This window comes from Notolepis coatsorum, assembly GCF_963971535.1.
Source record: "Notolepis coatsorum genome assembly, chromosome: 1".
Lineage (NCBI taxonomy): Eukaryota > Metazoa > Chordata > Actinopteri > Aulopiformes > Paralepididae > Notolepis > Notolepis coatsorum.
Window position 1 is genome coordinate 271,810,802 of NC_140165.1, and position 24,886 is coordinate 271,835,687.

Here is a 24,886-nt window from a genome sequence, read left to right on the forward strand (position 1 = left end):
ACTACACAGTAAATCTCAAGTGTTGCATATCTGTATTGAAAAATCCACTGTGGCACAGCCACACCGGTGATGACACCAGTGTACTGTCAATCTAACTAACTGTAACTGTCCCCTCCTACTTTTCTCCATCTCTATCGCCAATCCGTCCTACAGCTCCCACACCTAGCGTGGCACCCCGTACCCGGCCCAGGCTAACCGAAACCGACTGTGATCGTAAGTGTTCTACAGCAATTACTACTACACAGTAAATCTCAAGTGTTGCATATCTGTATTGAAAAATCCACTGTGGCACAGCCACACCGGTGATGACACCAGTGTACTGTCAATCTAACTAACTGTAACTGTCCCCTCCTACTTTTCTCCATCTCTATCGCCAATCCGTCCTACAGCTCCCACACCTAGCGTGGCACCCCGTACCCGGCCCAGGCTAACCGAAACCGACTGTGATCGTAAGTGTTCTACAGCAATTACTACTACACAGTACATCTCATTCAAAGTGTTGCATCTGGGGGGGTGAGACCTTGACACGAAATGGGGAACCATGACTCAAGACAATGGATATTTGTGTCTCAGTTCAGAACCGTTAGTTTACCACAGTTCTGCACCCAATTTCCCTATGTAATGGTTTTTGTGACATTTTAGATATGCTTACTTTTGGTTAGGCCTCCAAATTAAGATAATCTGGACTGGATACATTCTTTAAAACAGATTTTCTGATTTATATGTAGACCGGTTTGAGTTTATTGTAGTGATGTTACTGTGTTTCCAAATCTCAGATATTAACTTGTGTTTGTTTTTTACAGCTATTCTCCATGAGATTTTAACTACTGTGGCAACGACTAATCAAATGATAAAGGAAATGCACACCTTACTGCTAAAAAATGGTGCAGCAGCAACCGTCCCAGATGGCCTTCCATTTACGATGTTACCACTTTCCACCCTGGATGAGCTGAGAACCCTTGATGAGCGCATTGCACAGGAGGATGTTTATAAGGAAAAATTGGTAGGTGAAAATGTATATTTGAGGAATTGACATTTGCTGAGACTTTTGACCTATGGCCCTTTTTTTTATCTACTTTTTTTCTCCCATTCTATTTATTATTATATATTTGGTTACTTGATCATGATTAGGGCTACTTCTACGCACTAGGCCTTATGCTTTTTCTTCTTTTTTTTTGCTATCATGAATATGATCAGTTTCCAATTGTCTACCTATGGTGGTATGTTCTTGGTCCACCACTCCTGAGTAGAGGAAACTAAACAATTTTGTCTTTCAGATCCTTCACTTGGCGATGGCTGGGGGATTGACTGTTAAAGAAACTGTTTGGAGGACTATGGCGAAACTAGTGACAAACCAGCTGGCCAAGATAATTCGAGCCACTTGCAATTAAAGATGTTGTCCTGAGTAAGTTTTGCTTTATTATTATATGGTTTCTTAATCTTCTAAAGGAATAGTTCAACATTTGGGGTAATATGCGTATTTGCTTTCTTGACCAGAGTTGAGGAGATTGATACCATTCATGTCTGTATACTTTAAATATGAATTGGCACGGAAATGTACGTGGATTCACGTGGATCACATTTTCAGGCCGGAAAAATCACATCCTTGATTTATTTGAGCTTTGAGCCGATGTAAATCTAATGCCTTCATCACTCTGACCGACTCTCAAAACACTTATAGTTGGATGAGTATCAAGAAAGCATTAAAAAAAAAAGTTAATGGAAGTTTCTTATGATAGGGCTTCACCTGTCCCATTCTTTGTCTTTTTTTAGGGTCCGTGAGACTCAATGCGGGCACTAAAAGTGCATCTGATGCAGATGTAGAGCGCTATACTAAAAGGTGGCTTCAGCTCTCGGCAGATAGAGATGGAGGAAGGAGAGATCGGGCCTTGAGACAATTAGCAGTTCCTTCTTAGTAAGTTGTGGTCTGTCTGTCTGTCTGTCTACGTTTACATACTTACTGAATGTTGAAGTCATTAAAACTACATTTTAACCACTCCACAGATTTCATGTTGGCAAACTAGTGTTTGCAAGTCAGGACATCTATACTTTGTGCATGACACAAATAATCTTTCCAATAATTGTTGATTTATCACAGTGAAGACTGTATTGAAAACTCCACCCTGGTGACACCAGTGTACCGCTCTGTAGAAACATCAAACTCTCAAGCATGAGGTACAGAAGCCAACCTAGACATAACCAAGAAGCAGATGGAGAAATGTCACCACGTGCACCTTCATTCTCAAAATCGACTTGAGAGCGAAGGAGTCCATTAGTCCAACTGCAGCCCTTCGCAGTAGGCAAGACTAGAGGAGGCGGTTACAGGTGTTGCACAATCTGGTTGCAAAGAAGAAAAGATAAGGTCCTACCGTTAGTGTTTGAGCCAGGATGACTTGGGAGGGGTCCGATGACCCCCTTCAAATTGTTTAGGGGGACACTGAGATATTTGATGCATTTTCTTTGTCCCTTTCCTCTCCCACCTTCCTCTTCCCTGGGAACAGTTCAATCTATACAAATAAAATGTGTTCATTCATTCAAATGGAGTGTTTATAATATATAAATAAAATAATATAATTTCGAAGATTTTCATGTTTTTTTCTTAAGGCACAATCACATCCCTGAACTAACTATCTGTCCCCTCCCCCTACTTTTCTCTATCTATCTTTCTATCTATCCAGGAGCGGGAAATCAAACCGGGAACCTCCGGATAAAGACGACTGCTCTACCGACCAAACCACTGTCGTATACACATGCAAACACACAGTAAATCCCCCAGCCATCCCTAAGTAAAGGATCTGAAAGACAAAATTGTTTCCTCTACACCATAGGTAGACAACATTTTGAACTGATCATATTCATGCTTACAGTCTTCTCCAGAGAGAGACAAGAAGATGTATACCAGTCTCGTATCTGTGCATTGAGTAGAAATCTATCTGGCTTAGCACAATGAATGGAAGCGGACATGACTGTGTATAGCCTTCGGGAGAGGTGTTAGTTGGACAATGCCTAGGCTAACCAGTCATGCCCGCTTCCATTCATTGTACTAAGCTAGGCTAACATGCAGCCAGATAGCTTTCTACTCGACGCACAGAGAGGAGACTGGTATCTATCTTCTTGTCTCTCTCTGGAGAAGACTGCTAATTTCACAAAATGTTGGGAATTTTAAGTGAAAGTATGGGTACCGTCTCAAAATTGTACTCAAGTAAAACACATGAGTAAAAGTCTCTACTAAAGTTTCTACTTTTAAATGTACTTAGTTAAAAGTACAAACATTTTTTCTGACTGTCTATTCTTCTGATAGCAGTGTTTAATCAAAGATCCCCGCCTTCTATAGTCTTGCACAAGGACCAATCCGCACTACTCAAGTAAAGTACAAATGTACTTTTGACTAATTGCACTTCATTCTTTACACCCATGTTGCGTGTATGGACTATTTTATTTTGTTACATGTTTTGTTAATTATCTCTCAAGGCCTGTTTTATGGTACACATGTTGGGTATGGACTCTGGGAGAAGACTGTTATTGAGTTGTAACAATGATTATATATCTATAGTCTTGCACAAGGACCAATCCGCAAACCTAATACTACTCAAGTAAAGTACAAATGTACTTTTGACTAATTGCACTTCGTTCTTTACACCCCTGCACACACATGTTGGGTATGGACTCTGGGAGAAGACTGTTACAGGGGTACAATTGAGTTGTAACAATGATTATATATCTATAGTCTTGCACAAGGACCAATCCGCAAACCTAATACTACTCAAGTAAAGTACAAATGTACTTTTGACTAATTGCACTTCGTTCTTTACACCCATGTTGCGTGTATGGACTATTTTATTTTGTTACATGTAATTATCTCTCAAGGCCTGTTTTATGGTAATAAATGTTTACTAATGTTCACAGAGAGAGAGAGAGAGAGAGAATACATGATTCTATGTTGGTGTAGGTATATTTACATAATGAGCAATAATGGATATTCAAATGTTTATTTTTTATTTTTTTGAAGGTAGTAATTACCACCATAGGTAGAAAAAAATTGAAACTGATCATTCATGCTTATGTGCATTTGAGTAATCTATCTGTACATGATTTATTGTGATGTTGATTTTGATTAAACCTCATTTTGGGTGTAATGGCCCAGTAAAGTCAAATGTGATATTTCATTTGCTAATACATGTTTAAATATCTATTCAAGTTGTCATTTTTAACTGGAAAAAGTAGCATTGTTACTTTACTTGATATTTGAGCTTCACTGCAGAATGATGTATATTGTGTACAATATGCACATGCATTGAGAATATATTTCAGTGAGGTAGGAGACGGCATGTAAACTTCTGAATTTTTCAATGAGGGACATGCCAATACTGAATTGGTAAAGGGAAGGGTCCTTAAATATGTGGCATTGTATTACTAATCAACCATTTCCTACTGTATTTCCGGTAATGTACGGTCATAGGCAGATAGTGGAGTAGCTCTGGCAGATGGGTACACAGTAAATTCCGCTGACTCAAACTGAGTACATTTCACTCAAACTGAGTAAAATTTCTTTACTCAGTTTGAGTCAAATCTACTCTGCGTAATTTACTGTGTAGTACCAGTATTGCATTGGCAGTGTTGGCTAGGCTTCGGGCAACCAAACCTGGCCCAGCGTGTGTGGGTCGCATCTGGGCTGCTTTAGGCAACCGGACGTTCACCGCTTCCGGCAACCCCGGACATGGCCCAGTGTACTCGGGCCGGAATCGGCCAGTCAGTCATTGCCGCCTACTGGGCCGATTCCGCCTACGTTCACCGCTTCCGGCAACCCCGGACATGGCCCAGTGTACTCGGGCCGGAATGGGCCAGTCAGTCATTGCCGCCTACTGGGCCGATCCGGACGTTCACCGCTTCCGGCAACCCCGGACCTGGCCCAGTGTACTCGGGCCGGAATCGGCCAGTCAGTCATTGCCGCCTACTTGGCCGACTCTGGCAGCCGGACTTGGGCCGACTAATTTCTTCCGGCCAGCCGGATACAGGCCATTAATGGGCCGGAACTTTTTGGCCACCTGGGTCTGCTTGCTTCATCAGCTCTTGGTGTGGCAGGTCTTGGAAGTTGTACAAAATTGCATACCTTTCACCTTGGCACGTTTCTCGTCTTCTTCTTTTCTTCTCTTTTTAAACTGGATGGCCGGATGGCTTTTGCCTCTTCATAGTTCTCTAACGTTAGTCTTTCTTTCCTCAACGCTCAATTTTATAAACACTTGACCGATACCCATCAATGCACAGCGCTCTAGCATGTTCTGACTGTGAACACCTAAAGCTGAGGCTCAGACCGACCGACCGACCGTTTTAGATTTTTGGCTCATTTTCCCTTATGTTAGAATTTTTTTTATGTAAAAATAATGGTTGCAGATCTAGAGGGGGGCGCCAAAACTGCACACAGAATTTTTTTTTTATAAAAAATTAAAAAAAAACAATTAATTTTTTTTTTTTTTTTTTTTTTTCGTCCCCCTCTGGGTGGCGCTCTAGGCGACCGCCTATATCGCCTGTAGGAAGGTCCGCCCCTGAGCGTGTACATGTAGCTAGTAGTGAGGACTTACAAATACATACCTGTATCCTTATCTCCTCCCTTACTATTGTTGCTTTGGACCAAATTTTTCAAAGAGAAGCTGCTTTTTAATATTCTTCCTATTTCTTTCTCTCCTTGGCATTCTGTAATCATAGAATATAGGCCAATGCTAAACCCACTTTTAAGTTTAAAACTCTTAAATTAGCTTTAAAAAGCTATTCACACTGAACTAGTGCTATGGGTATATTTTGTGCAAATAATCCTAAAATAATTTGTACACTTTATTTCAAAATTGAGAACACAGGTTAGCATAGAATCAGCTATAAGCAAGGTACCTATTTAGCTAGTTACAGTAGTAATACAGCTAGCCTAGGCTAAAACATACTGCCATCAATCAATTTGCAGTGTACATACATTAGTATTTAGTAATGCATAATTGGTAAAACAAACTCAATCTTTGCAACTTCAAAGAAAGCTTGATGTATTACCTACCTCACACACAGCAGTAGGATGCAGGGTTACAGCTCAGACTGCATTAAGCCCTCTGGCATCTGAACATTCAAGAGGGGATGTGTCTCAAACTGAAAACTTAAATGGATGGAATATTGTAGTGACAGGGCTGCTCAGAGTTGTAGCTAACACTTTTGCGTGACATTATTTAACCATCGGGGCACATGGTCAAGTTTAGACCATTGGAAGGGCACCAATGGGAACGTCCTCTAGTTTTTTTTCACTCAAAAGGGCACTTTTGCATGATGTTTTTCAACTGTGGGGGCACATGGTCAAGTTTAGACCATTGGAAGAGCACCAATGGGCACATCCTCTAGTTTTTGCCACTCAAAAGGGCACTTTAAGGGATTGGTGCCCGAGACGACATTGATTGTAGACCGAACCTTTTCCTACATTGTATCCAGATTCTAAGAGAGTGATGCACTATCGGGTTATATCGGTATGCATCCAATTTTAACGGAAGGGCTGAACTAATCAAAGCTTGCAATGAGGTTTTTCCACAGTGGGAGGACTCAATATGCAACCACGCTGGAGTCTCAGTCGACCGATCCCCCATCCAGTAAAGAATATTGCGTGTGTTTGCTGCCCAATAATAAAATAGAAAATTTGGCAAGGCCAGCTCCCCTGACCGTTTCGCCTCTTGTAAAAATGGCTTCCTAATCCTTCCTAATTTTTTTTGGTGAAGGCAAGATCTACCTATTGAAGCGTTGAGAGAAAAAGACAGCCAAGATTGTACTTTAAACTAAATGACTTTTATTTGCCTGTATTCTAATTACATGCAATGCTTTGGTCCAACATTAAAACGTCAAAGTAGAACTATTATGTACTTTCTCAGTCAGTGCTAAGTGCAGTCATCTTATGCAGCATCACTTTTCACATCAAAACAAAAGTAGAACTGTAATGTGGACTTTCTCATATTATTAACATTGACAAACATATTTACAATTAGCATTTTATAAAGTAGAACTGTAATGTGTACTTTCTCAGTCAGTGCTAAGTGCAGCATTACTTTTCACATCAAAACAAAAGTAGAACTGTAATGTGTACTTTCTCAGTCAGTGCTAAGTGCAGCATCACTTTTCACATCAAAACAAAGGTAGAACTGTAATGTGGACTCTCAGGGTAAGATCTAATTTTTTTTTTCATGGAAATATCTACAGGGACAGTCTCAAAGATCGACCAGTCGATCAAGATCGACGGGTTGGTGACCACTGATCTAGTGTGTCAAAGAATTGTCTCTGTAAATAAACTGGGACGCACTGAAAGATATATAAAAATTTGGGCAGGACATTCATTTTAACAACGTTAACACGACCAATTAGTGACAAAGGAAGCCTATCCCATCTTTGAAGATCTGATTTAGTACGCTCCAGGAGTGGTGCGAAATTTTCCATTTTCCAAGAGTAAAAAGCAAATAGTCCCACTCCACCTTATCGAACGCCTTTTCGGCGTCTAGTGACAGAGCAATCTCAGGTGTCGAGGGTGAAGGGGTGTATAAAATATTGAATAGCCTACGCAAATTAAAGAAGCCCTGTCTGCCCTTTACAAATCCTGTCTGATCCGGGGATATCATAGAAGGTAACACATGTTCTAATCTGAGAGCTAGAGTTTTAGATAGTATTTTACAGTCGACATTCAAAAGTGATATTGGGCGATACGACGAACATTGCAATGGGTCCTTGTTTGATTTTAACAGAAGTGAAATTGTCGCTTGCTGGAGAGTAGGAGGCAGACACCCTGAGTCGAAGGATTCCGAGTACATGTCCAGCAAGAGCGGAGACAATTTGTCACTAAATACCTTAAAAAATTCCACCAGAAAGCCATCTGGACCGGGTGATTTACCAGACTGCATTGATTTGATCGCCAATTTAATTTCCTCTAAGTTGATATGCTGATCAAGTTCACTTCTGTCATCGTCCCCCAAAATTGGAAACACCAGGTCCCCACAAAATGCATCAAACACTTCAGGGTTTTTTAACGAGTCCGAATTATAAAGTTTCGAATAGAAATGTTGGAAACTCTCATTTATTACTTTAGGGTCCTTAGAGGGGTGTCCAGATTGGGTTTCGATTTCAGGGATCATGTGCAAAGCTTCCGATTTACGAATTTGGTGAGCTAAAATCTTGGATGGTTTGTCCCCATGCTCATACCATGACTGTCTGGATCTGTGCATCAGCTGTTCCGTCTGCTTAGTGGAGAGTAGATTGAATTCCGTTTGTAAGTTTAGGCTTTGTTTATAAAGGTCTGGCGACGGTGCCATTGAGTGCTGCTGATCCAGCTTCTTAATGAGATCTGCTAGTTCAGTTAAGCGCTTTTCTTTCTGCTTTCTGATAAACGAACAATACAAAATTATATGGCCCCGTAGAAATGCCTTTAAGCTCTCCCAAATAGTGCAGGTTGTTACATCAGCAGTCATATTTGTTTCAAGGAAAATGTCAATTTGCTCCGAGATATGTTGGACAAAACCGTTATCTGACAGTAGTAGAGGACTAAGGCGCCACGTGTAAGCCGAGTGCTGGTTTGGAAAGTTGAGCTCTAAAGTAAGGGGACTGTGATCCGAAATTACTATTATTATATGTGCAGGTCTTAACATTAGGAAACAGTTTTTGATCAACAAAAAAATAATCAATCCGTGAATACGTTTGGTGAACAGGAGAGAAGAAAGAATATTGTCTAGCTAATGGATAGAGAGATTGCCACGCATCAACAGCACCGTATGACTCCAAGTAGGACTTTACAATTCTGTATCCATGTAACACCATTACGACATATATTATAACATATAATTTTTCAAAACTCAAAAACAAAACAGACGGTATATGAAACACTCCCAGCCCTCCATATTCCCCTTTGGTCAAATAAACATTGCTTCAATGTTCAGCTAGCCTGCCGTTTCAAGGCACCACTGCTAAAGTAGCACAGTGCTAATGAGGCTAACTCGCGCTCCAATACTTCTGTGTCCATGTGACAGTCACTATAAAATATAACTCCTCGAAAACTCAAGGCAGAGCCAAAACAGACGGCAGGTATACTAAACATTCCCAGTCCTCCACATTCCCCTTTGGCCAAATAAACATTGCTTCAATGTTCAATGCCTGCCGTTTCAAGTAGCACAGTGCTAGCCCGAGCTACGCCAGCTCCATGCTAACAATGAACAGAACCCAACGGGCTGTCTGTAATAAGTGCACTTAACATAAATATAAAAACATAAATTTAGGGCAGGTTTAAACATGAACATATATAGCCGTTTCAGTTGCAATACTGGTATGTCCACCGTTATTGTCCAGTTGACGGTGAGGGCAACAGAGTGGAGTTTATTAACCAGAAATAAATAACATTAGTCTCTCACGTTAACAACTGCTAAGGGAGTATGGATGGCAGCACACACATTGTGGGATGCATTTAACCTAAACCTACCCGGGGTTGGACGCCGGCTACATCTTGTTTGCGATGATGAAGTCCTTCACAGCCTGCGGGGTGTCAAACATGTTCTCCTTCCCCTGGAAGGACACTCGGAGACGGGCAGGATATACGAGGCCATAGCGGACCCCTTCTTTCCCCCGGAGCATCTTCTTCACCTCAATGAACTCAGCCCTGCGCCTACTCAGGTCAGCACTGAAGTCGGGAAAAATCATAACCTGTCCGCCTTGGAACTCCAGCCGTCCCTTCTCCCTGGCTAGGCGCAGAACCTGCTCCTTCTCCTGGAAGTAGTGGAATCTTGCGAGGAAAGACCGTGGGCGACCTCCGGTCCCTGGTACTGGTCCTGTCCGATGCGCACGATCCAAAGTCGGCAGAGATTGTAAACCGCCGGGTCCCCCCAGGATTTCAGTAATTAGGTTGGCAACAAATGTTGTGGGGTTCCCCGACTCCAAACCCTCCTTCACGTGTGTAATGCGTATGTTGCATCTCCTTCCTCTGTTCTCCAAGTCGTCTGTCTTAGCCTGCAGCCTCTTGTAATTATCATACAACTCCTCGTATTGCTTCTCCATGGCATCCAGGCGGTAGTCCAGGCAATTTAGCCCCTCTTCGTGTTCCTGTAGGGTGCCCTCGCACGTTTCCAGGGCCGCTTTCAGTGGGGAGACGGCTCGCTTTATCTCCTCTCTCAGTGCGTTGTTCTCCTCGTGAACAACGGACTGGACTATGTCACGGATGGCGTTCAGTAAATTCTCGTCCACAGCATTACTAGCACTAGCACTGGGTTTAACGGTTTTCGGGGGCATGTTGTCCAAATATAATAATAATAATAATAATAATACTTCGTTTTATATAGCGCCTTTCAAAGGACCCAAGGTCGCTTTACATAAGGGGGGGGGGGGGGGGGAGATAACAAGTCAACAAACATAGTGGACAGACACAACACATACATATAAAGTGAGAAAGTTAGGGGTTGAAGGCCAGGTTGAAGAGGTGGGTTTTGAGCAGTTTTTTTATCCCAACAAAATAGCTAGAAACAATGAGCTCTCTCTCGAATGCAGAAGAATAACGTTTTTTTTGTCGCAAAATTACATGTTTGTGTAGCTTAATTTGTCTCAGGATTCAGGACCTCGTGGTTCTTGCGACTACTCCATACGCGCCCCTAGTGGTCAATGTCGTCTCGGGCACCAATCCCTTGCAATCATATGTTCCCACCGTACCTATTGGACTCTGCCTTTAAGATCTGGAGCGATAAGGGTATATCTAGTTTTAAAGATCTGTATATTGACAATGTTTTTGCCTCATTTACTCAGCTGACTCAAAAGCATGACATCCCTCGGACTCATTTCTTCCGCTATATGCAAATTTGTGACTTTGTACGCAACAGATGTCCTCAATTTCCCAACATTCCTGAAAAAACAACTTTAGATGAATTTCTAGATGTTAATGTATACAGAAGGGGAGCGATTGGAGTATTGTATGATATATTGTCGACCCTACATTCTCCCTCTCTCACTATTATCAAATCACATTGGGAGGATGATCTGTCTGTAGAATTTTCGGATGAACAATGGCAATCTATTCTCCGGAATGTTCACTCTTCCTCAATATGTGCCAGACATGGGCTCCTACAGTTTAAGGTGCTACACCGTCTGCATTTCTCAAAGGAGAAGTTGGCTAAGTTTTATCCAGGGACAGATCCTTTGTGCAATAGGTGCAAGATGATGACGGGCTCTCTCGTTCATACATTCTGGACGTGAAAGAACCAAAGTGGATATCTCTCTGTTTGACACTGACCATATCCTGTATGCATCCATGCTAGTTGAAAATGAAAATAAAATTATAAGATACATTATAAAAGAAAAAAAAAAAAAAAAGGCACTTTAGCGCAATGTTTTCAACTGTGGGGGTACATGGTCAAGTTTAGACCATTGGAAGGGCACCAATGGGCACGTCCTCTAGTTTTTGCCACTCAAAAGGGCACTTTAGGTTTAGCGCAATGTTTTCAACTGTGGGGGCACATGGTCAAGTTTAACCATTGGAGGGGCACATCCTCTAGTTTTTTCACTCAAAAGGGCACTTTTGCATGATGTTTTTCAACTGTGGGGGCACATGGTCAAGTTTAGACCATTGGAAGGGCACCAATGGGCACGTCCTCTAGTTTTTGCCACTCAAAAGGGCACTTTAGGTTTAGCGCAATGTTTTCAACTGTGGGGGCACATGGTCAAGTTTAACCCTTGGGGGGGCATGTCCTCTCATGTTCTCCACTCAAAAGGGCACTTTAGTGCAATGTTTTCAACTGTGGGGGCACATGGTCACGTTTAACCATTAGAGGGGCACCAATAGGGCACTTTCGCATGACATTATTTAACCGTGGGGCACATGGTCAAGTTTAGACAATTGGAAGAGCACCAATAGGGCACACCCTCTCTGTTACGTTTGCAGGTAAGCAATGCGAGTCCAATAGTTGAGGAAATAACGAGAGACGGAGAAGTGGTTGCTCTTACTTCGAGGGTGTCTTTTAATATAAGAACACAGAGCAATTTAGAAGGCAGGTGAAGTATTCTTCATTCATTATCTAGTCTCTGTGATCGTATAGTGTTTACCCTTCTATTCTCCATTGTTTGCATTTCAAGTGTTCGGTTGTAGGAAGGAATCGCAGACGAGGTGGTTTGAATAAAACAAAGCTGTGTTTATTCCATTCCAATAAACACAAGCTAGATGAATCAACTTAGTACAGGATCTTCATTGTATATCTAATCATCGTCCTCGGTGTGGCTATCGGCCCCGGTCTGATTGGCTGCGGCCGGTCAGAGCGCTTTCTCCTGGTGTGGTTGTCTCAGGTTGTCCAGACAACCCGAGGCTTTCTTTGTTTGCTGCTGGTTGCCAAAGCAACCCTGGTTGTCCAGGATCCTCAAAGATAAGATAAGATAAGATATTCCTTTATTGATCCCCTTGGGGAATCAATAAAGCTGGGAGTGCTTGGTTCGTCCTCTCTGTGGAGTCTGGATCCCCTGCTGCAATGCGATCCTGTCTCCGTCGGTGTGTGTCTCTGTGTGTCTGAGCGCTCAAGAGTCTCGTTCTCCATCAGCTTCCTGCAGTCTTTAAAGGAGACAAAATCCCCCATTCCCCTGCCCGTCCAGTGACGTCACCCCAGGGATCGTGCTTCTCTATTGGCTAGAAGGTATCCTTTCTGAGTGACACGTCATCCTATTTCTGAGAACCCTTTTCCCATCTAAGGTAGTATTGAGGGGTTAGACTAAGTTTGGCCGTTTCCTTGGAGGCAGGGACTTACTCAGCATTTGTCTATTAGTAGTTTTGATCAATTCACTATTTCTATCTGTTACTTTGTTTTACGTGGGTTTACATGCATAGATTATTTTCTGTTTAGTCTAACTATGTTAGTTAAATGCTTTTCCCGAATTCTAGAGCCTTTTTATAGTTATTAAACCTAATTATGGATCTGATTAACCTAGTTTCTTCTATAAGATTATAATGGTACTTTTAAATGTCTTTTATCACTGTTGTCAGCTATTCATGCTCTCTAAACCTATAGTCTAAAGGTGATTCTATAATATAACTAAGCTTTATTCTATATGGTATATAACTACATTTAGCTTTTCTAGTGACCAATGTGTTTCATGTTTGGTACTAAACTGTATGTTACTAAAGTCCACTTGCTTCTAGGCTAACCTTTAATAGATTTCTATAATACTTTATTGTTTAGTTTTTATAGTATGAAGCCAAATGTTTTTAACCAGCTGCTGAGATCTTTAATTACGTCACCCCTCCTAGGTCAGGCTAGGTCAATAAAACTCTGACCCCCACTATATTTTGAGCTACAGTAAACAAACCTCTTTCATGCTCACCTCCTTCTAGCCTTGAGGCGGTCAGTTTTATGACCTAATAGTCAGCGAAATCGGTTGTGTGAGAGGAGATTGTCATCTGATCCTCAGTGGTCTGGATCCAGCTGACCCCTGTGGCCTTGCTGGTAACAACTATGTGAGGGGGAGTTTGACACTGTTTAACAGCTGGTGGCTTGTTTTCCTTTGGGAGACCGCTAGGCTGATTTTTAATCCATTCTGTAATACTGTACTGGTCATTTTGATTCAATCAATTTACGACACAGGGAAAGACGCCGAGCGTCAACTGAGAGAAAGTGTAAAGTACAACAGAAATAATAACAACAGCGGGAAGGTCAGCACTCTTCCAACTCCTTCCGCATGAACGACAGTCTGAAGCCTCGACAAGGAAAGAGGGAAACATAGGGTCAATAAATAGTCACATACCAGACATTCCAAAGCATCAATCAATGACAGCAAAGTGACAGCTCGTGACAGCAACCAGTGGTGACAGTTCAATCAGTGACAAGACAGCGAATCAGACGTGACCAACAATGAGTGCAAATACCAACCACCAGGTGAACAACTCCAGAATGACAGTTGGGTTCCTAGGCCAAGAACCCAGAACGTTACACTCTCATTTTTCGCCACTCAAAAGGGCACTTTAACACACGTTTTTCAACCGTGGGGGCACCACCAGTGCTCCTTCAACGTGGAAAAAACTAAAGAGCTGGTCATAGACTACAGGAGAGGGGGAGAGGCAGGTTTGGAGGGGCAGCTTTAAGTTTCTCGGTGTCCACATCACCAACAAACTCACCTGGGATGTCCACACTAATCATGTGGTAAAGAAGCCTCTACCACCTCAATAATAATAATAATAATAATAATAATAATAATAATAATAATAACTTCGTTTTATATAGCGCCTTTCAGAGGACCCAAGGTTGCTTTACATAGGGGGGGCGGGGGGGGGGAGATGACAAATTAACAAACATAGTGGACAGACACAACATATACATATAAAGTGAGAAAGTTAGGGGTTAAAGGCCAAGTTGAAGAGGTGGGTTTTGAGCAGTTTTTTAAATGAGTCCAGAGTTGGGGCGGTGCGGAGTTCTGTGGGGAGGGAGTTCCAGAGGGTGGGAGCTGCCACACTGAAAGCTCTGTCCCCGAACGTCCGTAGTCTGGTTCGGGGGATGGAGAGCTGACCAGTGTCCGTGGATCGCAGGGACCGTGACTGAGTGTAGGGGTGGAGGAGGTCAGTGAGGTACTGAGGTGCCAGGGCGTGAAGGGATTTGTAGGTGAGCAGGAGGGTTTTGTAGGTGATGCAGGATTTGATGGGGAGCCAGTGGAGGTGGATGAGGGTGGGGGTGATGTGCTGCCAGGGTTTGGTGTGGGTTAGAACCCTTGCAGCTGATTTTTGAACATACTGGAGCCTGTCCAGGGTTTTGCTTGGGACCCCGGACAGGACCCCGTTGCAGTAGTCCAGGCGGGAGGTGACGAAGGCGTGGATGAGGGTCTCAGCTGTGGTGTCGGAAAGTGATGGTCGGAGTCTGGACATTTTTCTGAGGTGAAAGAAGGCAGATTTGGTGTGGGAATTGACATGGGATTGATAGGAAAGAGTGGAGAAGTTCGGCATGACATCCAAGATCCTGAAGGCGTTCTACAGAGGAACAACAGAGAGCGTCCTGACGGGGTGTATCACCGCCTGGAGGGGGAACTGCACTGACCTCAACCTCAGAGCACTGAAGAGTCGTGAGGACAGCTAAAAAAATCTGTGGATGTGAGCTTCCCTCCATCCAGGAAGTCTTTGAGAGCCGGTGCATTAAAAAAGCCCGGAAAACTATCAAGAACCTTAATCACCCCAACCACGGACTTCCAGCTGATGCGGTCTGGAAAGCGCTACCGCAGCCACACAGCCAGAACCAACCGGCTGAAGAACAGCTTTTCCCCCCCAAGCCATCAGGCGGCTGACAACCGTATTGCACATTGCATTTTGCACTGCTAAAATTACTTGCACATTACTCATTACACGCATACTTTTTTTTGGAACTGTACATAGCCATCTTTGTTATTTAAAATGTATATTTTAATATCTACATCCTGATGCACACTTTTATAACTGTATATATTAATCTTTATTTTAGTCATCTTATTTTATTCTATGCTAAATGTATTGTATTTGTATCTTATTTTATCTGCACTGCACACTTTTAGAACTGTAAAGTGAGAGAAATCGGAAATGACTTCCCTTCTCAAGCACTTCAATAATCTCTGAGAGGAAAACACCAGATGGGGAATGTAACCAATCTCATGTTTTGGTTGCTTGGGTCTGTGAGCCAGTTAGAACTTCTTCCACTATTATAACTGGAGTCTGAGCTGAGAGGTGCAGTCAGAGCCTGCTGTGTCAGGGTTCCCGTTCTTTTTACACAATCACTTTCCACGCTTGTCAATAATGTAAACTGAAGCTTTCAGCATCGTCTACTCTTGTAAAACCACAACATGTTTGTTCTGCCGCTGGATGTGTCTTGCGTCTGCACACGATAACACGTGACGTAGTTTACCCAACGAACATATTTTGTTACAGTAATATAAGATCCAGAAGTCATTACAGACTCAAATAAGACTCCTCATTGTAATTACCTGGGCCCCGTTCCCCGTACCTGGTTCAACTAAGTCGATCAAGATGTCATTATCCAGATTCAGTTAACCCGATGTTTGAAGCCGGGATTTTCCTGTTCCTCGAAGGTGGATTCAGTCTCGTTAACTCAAGCCAGACTTGAGACCCAGGATAAGTGCGCGTGCCCGCCTCAGCCGAGAAGGCAGCAAGTGTCGAGAGCAGAGATCCTGATTCTCTAGCGGCATTGATTGATTAATTGATTTAAAACTTTAGTAACATATTGCAGTACGGCTCAATCGCCTCGCCGACAAGTTAAATGCGTTATCTATAGGCTAATTTTAAGTCCCTCATTACCTCAATCAATCAGATTATATTTCTTTAAACTTGCCTGCTGGATTGAATAATCAAATGAGATCTTGCTAGCGAAAATAATTAGTTAAACTGTTATACAGAATTACGATACGGCTCTCTTACCCATTGATTGATGTGTGGTCGATCTTTTACTTATCTCCACTGTGGTCTAACGGGTTGGTCTTTTGACTTTCACGCAGACGACCGGGGTTCGAAACCCTAGTCTTTTCCTTCTTTTTGCAATATAGGAATAATTCAATTTGGTGCACGTTGAGAGCTATATAAAGAATGACATCCTCAATGCATGTAGATTTATAATATTTTAACTTAAAACCAGGCTACTTTGGCGTATAATCATTAATATTATATTCCAAAAAATTATATTGGAACCACAGGGTTTCGAACACCGGTCGCTGGGTTGGCAGGATTGAGCACTACCGCTGCGCCACCGTGCCAGATGGGATAAATTCATTGTTTATACATTAATGAATGAGAGACCCGTGTTTAGAATATTCTTTATTTTGAATGAAGTTTTATTTCTTTATCCTCATTCATTAATGTGACGTCAACGGCTCATTCAATTTCTCAAATCCGTCAAACAGCGCATCTCATCAGACATCTTAATCCCAGTTACAATTAAAATAACCACATAATGTGTACATCGCACCGAGCGAGCGCCACGGTATATATAACGTGCATTATTTAGGACAAAGTGAATTTAGTATAAGCATTTTGGGTCTATTTTACATTTCAAAAGCCCCCTCTGGAAGAATGGAGCACAGAAACGTAATTCAGAATGGTATAATGCAGATCGTAGACTGTGGGAATAATTTCAGGAAACGGGCTGTCACTTCTTTGCGGGGGCGTGGCGATGGTTGATCCGGCTAACTTGAACTTAAACCCTGGTTTCGACCAGGCTCAAACTTTTGGATCTGTTGTCATGGTGATTTGGAAAATCCAGGTACGGGGAGCCGGAAAGTCCGGCTTAAGTCAGACTTCACCGAAAGTTATCCGGCTAACTCAGTTATCCAGGTACGGGGAACGGGGCCCTGTACTATCACTGTCTTCTTGAGACTCATTTGTGTATATGTAAATTGTGCATGGGGTCATTGCATATACTCAAAACGCAACACAAAAGATAGACTCTATGCGTGTGTGTGTGTGTGTGTGTGTGTGTGTGTGTGTGTGTGTGTGTGTGTGTGTGAGTGAGTGAGTGAGTGAGTGAGTGAGTGAGTGAGTGAGTGAGTGAGTGAGTGAGAGCGACAATAATCATAATAATGATACTAATAATGATAATAGAGGCTTCCGGTTGTGTCATGTACGAGGTAGCAGCTTGAGTCTCTTGCTCCTCAGAACCCCCGAGATAAATGACCCAACAAACAGATATTGTCAGCAACATTTAACGAGTGTGACGGTAAGAAGTCTAAAGATGGCCCGAAGAAAAGAAAAGATGTCACGCCTGAACAGACTTGTCAAACTAGCTCTTCCGACTCCGACGAGGAAACAGAGAGAGAGGAATCCGCGATTCTAAAAGAATTAAAAGATCTGAGGAGAAGGGCGGTCAGGTGGCGTAACGGAGATTGCGTTCGTCACCAAACCCCAGAGCGGCTAGATTCGCCTGTTCGAATCCAGCTCACAGCTCCGGGGTTGTCACCAGCTTGGCTGGCCGTTCACACTAATACAATTGGCAGTATTAGGGGCGAAGAGATGCCATCCTCCCGTGGAAAATAGGGAGCGATGACGCGCCGGCTTGACGTCTGGAGTGGGAACACTGGAAAACCTCCCGTAGAGAATTAGAGAGCGAAGACGGTGTCCCACTCCAGGCAAACGGCGACAGGTGGTGATGGCTGGCACGTCGTCTCACGCCGAAGACGCGGCAGGTGATGGTAACGTACAGGATGGTAACGTACAGAACTCTATCAACACAGAGTGAACACAGATACAGAACGACCCGACCAGGACTGGAAGGGAGGTCCAGGTATATAAAGCCCTCTGGGGCGCTAATCATAAACTATGACAGCTGCGTGAAGGTAGTCCAAGGGTGGGGGCTGGTGAAGAGTAGAGGAGAGTAAATCATCGCAAGGGTGGGGGCCGGTGAGGGAGAGTAGACAGGGAAAAGTTCAGGAACAGGCGAATCCTCACAGTATACTCTTTGACAAATGCCTCAAGCTCATATACTATGGAAGATAGATCTATGTTGCACATAAGAATTACAATGACATTATGACAAGCCTTAAATGTATTAGTTACAATATAAATGGTCTTAACAACCCAATAAAGAGGAAAAAACTTTTTGGCCTCACTTATCAATAAAATTAAAGAGAGAATGGGTGGGCCAGGTGTATAGTGTGTCCTGTCAAACAGGGAAAAAGAGAGGAATGGCTATTCTATTTAACAAATCAGTATACTTCACCAAAGAAAAGGAAATTGCAGATGACCAGGGCAGATATGTTATGGTCCAGGGGTCAATAGGAAGATCAATCATAACCTTTCTAAATATATATGCACCAAATGAAGACTGCCCCAATTTCTTTAAAGGTATAGCCTCACTTTTTGCTGGTAACGCCAAAGGAATTATCCTTATGGCCGGTGATTTCAACTGTGTACTAAATCCAAAAGTAGACAAACTGCCTGTAGATTGTGGACCCATTTCTAAAAAATCTAGATCACTGAATGCAATGATAAAAGAATTTGGACTTATAGATGCATGGCGTTTCCACCATCCTAGGCAGAAAGACTTTACCTTTAGGTCTGGGGTCCATGGTAGCTACTCTCGGATAGATTACTTCTGTATTTCCAAGCAAGATATGGACAAGGTTGAATCATGTATCATTGAACCAGCGACCATCTCAGATCATGGACCTCTAACTCTTCAACTTAACCTCAGTACCAATAAGATCTTTAAATATTGGAGGCTCAATGTATCCATGCTGTCTGACTCTCACACACGGGAGAGGATAAGTGAAGAACTGAAGAGTTAGTTTGATCTCAACAATAAGGGGGATGTCTCACCATCAATTTTATGGGACGCGGCAAAGGCTATAATGAGAGGTAAAATTATCTCAATTTCAAGTGCACTAAAGAAACAGCGAAATGAAAAACAGCAGAACCTAGAAAATGAGGTAAAAACACTAGAAAGGAAACATAAACTGAACAGAGATGAGGAAGACTTAAAAGCTCTACTAACTTGCAGACAAAAACTAGATGACCTGTTGACATACAAAGCGGAAGGAGCCCTTAGATTTGCTGGTATGAATTACTATGAGATGGGAAATAGGGCAAGCAAGCTACTGTCATTTCAGCTCCACAAAATACAGTCAAGTCGGATAGTTCCAAAGATTAAACACCCCAGCACACACTTGGAAGTAATGCAAACACAAGAAATTGCTAATGAATTTGCAGATTACTATACCGACCTCTACAAAGCACAGCAATTGGAAAACAAGAAAGAAAAAATTAACAACTTCATAGATAACCTTAAACTTTCTAAACTATCCTCAGATGAGGCTGATGAGCTGACTTCCCCTATTACGGAGAAGGAGATAGGGGAAACTATTCAGATGCTTAAGAACAATAAATCACCAGGTACAGATGGGTTTTCAAATGAATTTTGTAAACATTTCACTGAACAGTTAACACCAGTATTAAGTGTAGTTTATAACTATGCCCTATCTGAGAGAGAACCACCGGGAAGCTGGTCAGAAGCTATTGTGTCGGTAATACATAAAGAAGGTAAAGACCCCACAAGCTGTAGTTCCTATAGGCCCATAAGTCTCCTTTGCAACGATTTCAAGATATTGACATCTATACTTAAAAAAAGAATACAGAAACATATAAATAAATAAATAAAACTGATCCACTCAGACCAGACTGGCTTTATCACTGGTCGACAGGGTACTAACAACATCAGAAGAACTTTAAATCTGCAAACAGTGGCTGGATCTCGAAAAGAACCATCAATGCTTCTCGGCTTAGTTGCCGAGAAGGCATTTGATAGAGTTGATTGGTTGTACCTTGAACTAACATTGAAAGGTATGGGATTCAATAACACATTTATAGATTGGATAAAATGTTTATATAAAAATCCTAAATCTAGAGTAAGGGTGAATGGTCACTGCTCTCACTTCTTTGAGATACAGAGAGGGACACACCAAGGAGACGTTTTGTCTCTGTTACTATTTGCGATTGGCATAGAGCCACTAGCGGAGATGATTAGATCAAACCCTCAGACACAGGGAATAGATGACCAAAAAGGCATTACACACAAGATCTTGTTATTTGCTGATGACATTTTACTTTATATCAAAAATCCCTTAGAATCAATTCCAAACATAATGATGGATTTAAGAAATTACGGCAAACTGTCGGGTTATAAGATAAATGAGACCAAATCAGAAGCCATGATGATAGTGGGAACATGGCCAACACATCTGAATAGTATAGCACCCTTCCATTGGGCTAGAGATGGATTCAGGTATTTAGGAATCATTCTGACTCCCAACAGCAATCAGTTATATCAAGCAAACTACGAAAAGTTGATTGTACAAATCAAATCAGACATGGCCAGATGGGACATTTTACCTCTCTCCCTAGTGGGAAGAATAGAATCAATTCGAACGAATGTGCTACCTAGACTTATTTTCCTCTTCCAGTCTCTACCTATACCAATACCTGCCACTACCTTTAAAAGGTTAGATAAACTCCTATCCAAATTTATCTGGCAGAGGAAAAGACCTAGAGTAAGGCTCAAAACACAATGTTTGCCAAAGAACAAGGGTGGTCTTGGTCTGCCAAACCTAAGAAACTACTACTGGGCAGCTCACGCATACTTGTGCATTGGATACAAAAGGACCTAGATTCCGGATGGGTACAGATTGAGCAAAACTCAATTCCAAAGACTCGTCTTAGATCCATAATATTCCTGGGGAAAGCATACTGGAAAAAAATTAAGATTGGTAACAAATGGATTACAAATACATTAAAGGTGTGGGAAAGTGTAAGGAAAAAGGGGGGAGGTCCACGATCAATATCTAGGGCCATGCCAATAGCAGACAATACAGAGTTCCGGCCAGCTATGGAGGATGGGGGTTTTAAAAAGTGGGCGGATTTGGGCCTGATTACTATCAATCAATTAATGGAGGGAGACTGTTTTAAATCGTTTGCACAGCTACAGCAATGTTTTGATCTACCTTCGAAAGACATGTTTAGATACTTTCAAATAAGACACTATGTAATGACTCACAGTGAGTGGGAAGCAATTAAGAGACCGCCAACAAACGTGGAGCGGTACTCTATTAACACTTTAATCGCCATGGGTTAAATTCATAATTTACCATCCCTCGCCAGCTCTATTTGTCTATGGAGAAGTTCCCCTTCTTTGCAGGGCTATAACTTTTTAAATTCTATTGCTAAATTGCCATTATTATGGCCCATTCAATGTCCTATATGTATTGTTCAGGGTGTAGCAACGTTAAACTTTTTCATTCACATATTCATACTAAAATATGGTCTAAAGTATAAGTATGTTTTTATCGTTTTCTGCAGCTTTCTTCAGAACGTGATTTATAGCCCTAAATGCATTATATTGATGATCAAATACAGTTTGGTAGGAATCTGTGCGAGATAAAAAATTTCAACTGGACGTGGTTCTAGAAGTTTCTACGCATCATCTGATGATGACCGGATGGGCGGGGGATCGTTTATAATTCCGTGGGCAGCGTTAGATGATTCATCCAGAGTGGGTCATATGTTCATCATAGCAGTTTATATGGAATACGTTAGAATATAACGCTGAATCTTACCGTGGCTTCCTCGCGCCGCTGGCAGATGAGCGTGGAACAGAATTCTTTCTATTATGGGATGGAGAAATGCCAGATCCATTTCCAGGTTGTATAATAGTATATACGTCCAAATCATGTTGTTTTTTGAGTTATTTGCACCGATCGATGTTCACTGTGTCAATACGGAGTCTCTCTAACGATAGCGAGTGCCCGGACCACATATGGATGAGCACTACCGGTTCAAAGGTTAATTTCCGGTTGGCGATCTGCCGATCGGCCACCAGATGGCGCTCTTGAACCGCTAGAGAGTTGAGTGGAGCTTTGCAGTGTGTCTCAGGGCTCCGGAAAGGAAATATGATTTCGATGACAGATTTTTGAAATATTGACATCAAAGACGAGTTACGCCGTCTTCGGCAGAATGAGCATGGCTAGGAATGACGTGTAAACTCGTCCACGGCGATCATAGTGTTAACACAATAGAAAAAAACTTGATGGAAAGAAAGCAGATATCCAATATTTACAACATGTTACAACTAGATGATCCAGGAGACACCGCCTATATTAAAGAAAAATGGGAGTTGGAAGCTAATGTGATCATAGAAAATGAAGAATGGGAGGACAGCCATTCAAGCAATCATAAAATCACAAATAGCCCAATGTGGAAGGAGTTTGACTGGAAGGTCAAGGTCAGGTACTTTAGGACTCCTCAAGTTCTTTCCGGATTTGCTGGTGGGTCCTCACCACTATGTTGGAGAGGATGTGGAATGATCGGAGATCATACACATATTTTCTGGGACTGTCCAAGGGTGCAGACATTTTGGGTGAATATCAAAAATGAGATTAAAACTATTCTAGATCTTATAATAATAATAATGGATTGGATTTATATAGCGCTCTTCATGACACCCCAGTGACCCCAGAGCACGTACAGAGTCCATTATTCGTTCATACACAGTCATACCGGTGGTGGTAAGCTACAATTGCAGCCAGAGCTGCCCTGAGGCAGACTCACGGAAGCGTGGCGAATAATCATCGCCTACGGCCCCTCCGACCACCACCAACATTCATTCACATGCATACACATTCATACGAGGCAAGTAGGTTAAGTGTCTTGCCCAAGGACACAACGGCAGTGGAATGGACATGGGCTTGAGCGGGATTCGAACCACCAACCCTTCAATCATTGGACGACCCGCTCTACCCCTGAGCCACACTGCCCCACGACCGATCTTGACTTACCTCTGAATCCATTGTACTATATCTTGGGATGTATACCGAAAGGCACATACTATGGAGATACGTTATACATCTTGAGAGTGATACTGTTAATAGCAAGGAAAATGATAACTATGGCATGGTTACAAAATCAACCACCGACAATCAAACAATGGACCAAGAGATTGAGACAGATGTACAATGGAAGAAATTACTGCACAATTGCAACTGAAAAAAGATATGTTTATGCAGAGATGGTCACTTGTAACCTTGTACCTGGATACACACTAGCATGAGTCTGACCCTCCTGACCCTCCTCCCTCCCTCTTTTTGTTTTTGTTTTGTTAAATAATTTCTTTTCCTTTTGTTAAATTTATTTATCTATTTATTTTTTCGTTTCTTATCCTACTGTATGTCCTTAAAAAAAGAAAAAAATGTAATAATTCCCCCCTCCCTGAGTTGTGTATGAGGCGTACTCGGATTATACTGCTTATTTTGATTAGGCTGAATACTTTGAAAACAAATTGAATAAGATGGAAGAGCCTGAGTAACAAATGTCATTGACTATATGAATCAAATATATACTGTATGATCAATGCAATGTGATGTTCATTATGACACAAAATAAAAGAAAGTATAAAAAAAAAAAAAAAAAAAATAATAATAATAATAATAATAATAATAATAATAATAATAATAATAATAATAATAATAATAATAATAATAATAATAATAATAATAATAATAATAATAATAATAATAATAATAATAATAATAATAATAATAATAATGATGATAATAATAATAATTAGAACAATGATAATAATAATAACAACAATAATAATAATAATAATAATAATAATAATAATAATAATAATAATAATAATAATAATAATAATAATAATAATAATAATAATAATAATAATAATAATAATAATAATAATAATAATAATAATAATTAGAACAATGATAATGACAATGATAATAATAATAATAATAATAATAATAATAATAATAATAATAATAATAATAATAATAATAATAATAATAATAATAATAATAATAATAATAATAATAATAAATAATAATAATAATAATAAGGTAACAACAATAATAATTCTGTACTTTTTGAAAGTTTTCAGGAAATTCTATTTAATAATAATAATAATAATAATAATAATAATAATAATAATAATAATAATAATAATAATAATAATAATAATAATAATAATAATAATAATAATAATAATAATAATAATAATAATAATAATAATTTTGGTCACTATAATCGTGATACGAAATTGTCATACCGTTTGATCTCTAGATGGGAATGAGGAATGTCTGGAAAATCCTTTTATATATTTGACAATATTATGAAACAGTGAGGAAGCCTCATACGAAAAAGTTATTATGGTATTTCCCAAAAAATATCATGTTATTTCCCCAAAAGTATCATGGTATTTCCCCAAAAGTATCATGGTATTTCCAAAAAAGTGTCATGGTATTTCCAAAAAAGTATCATGGTATTTCCAAAAAAGTATCATGGTATTTCCAAAAAAGTGTCATGGTATTTCCATCGGTTTGAATTGGATTATAATATACCATGGTT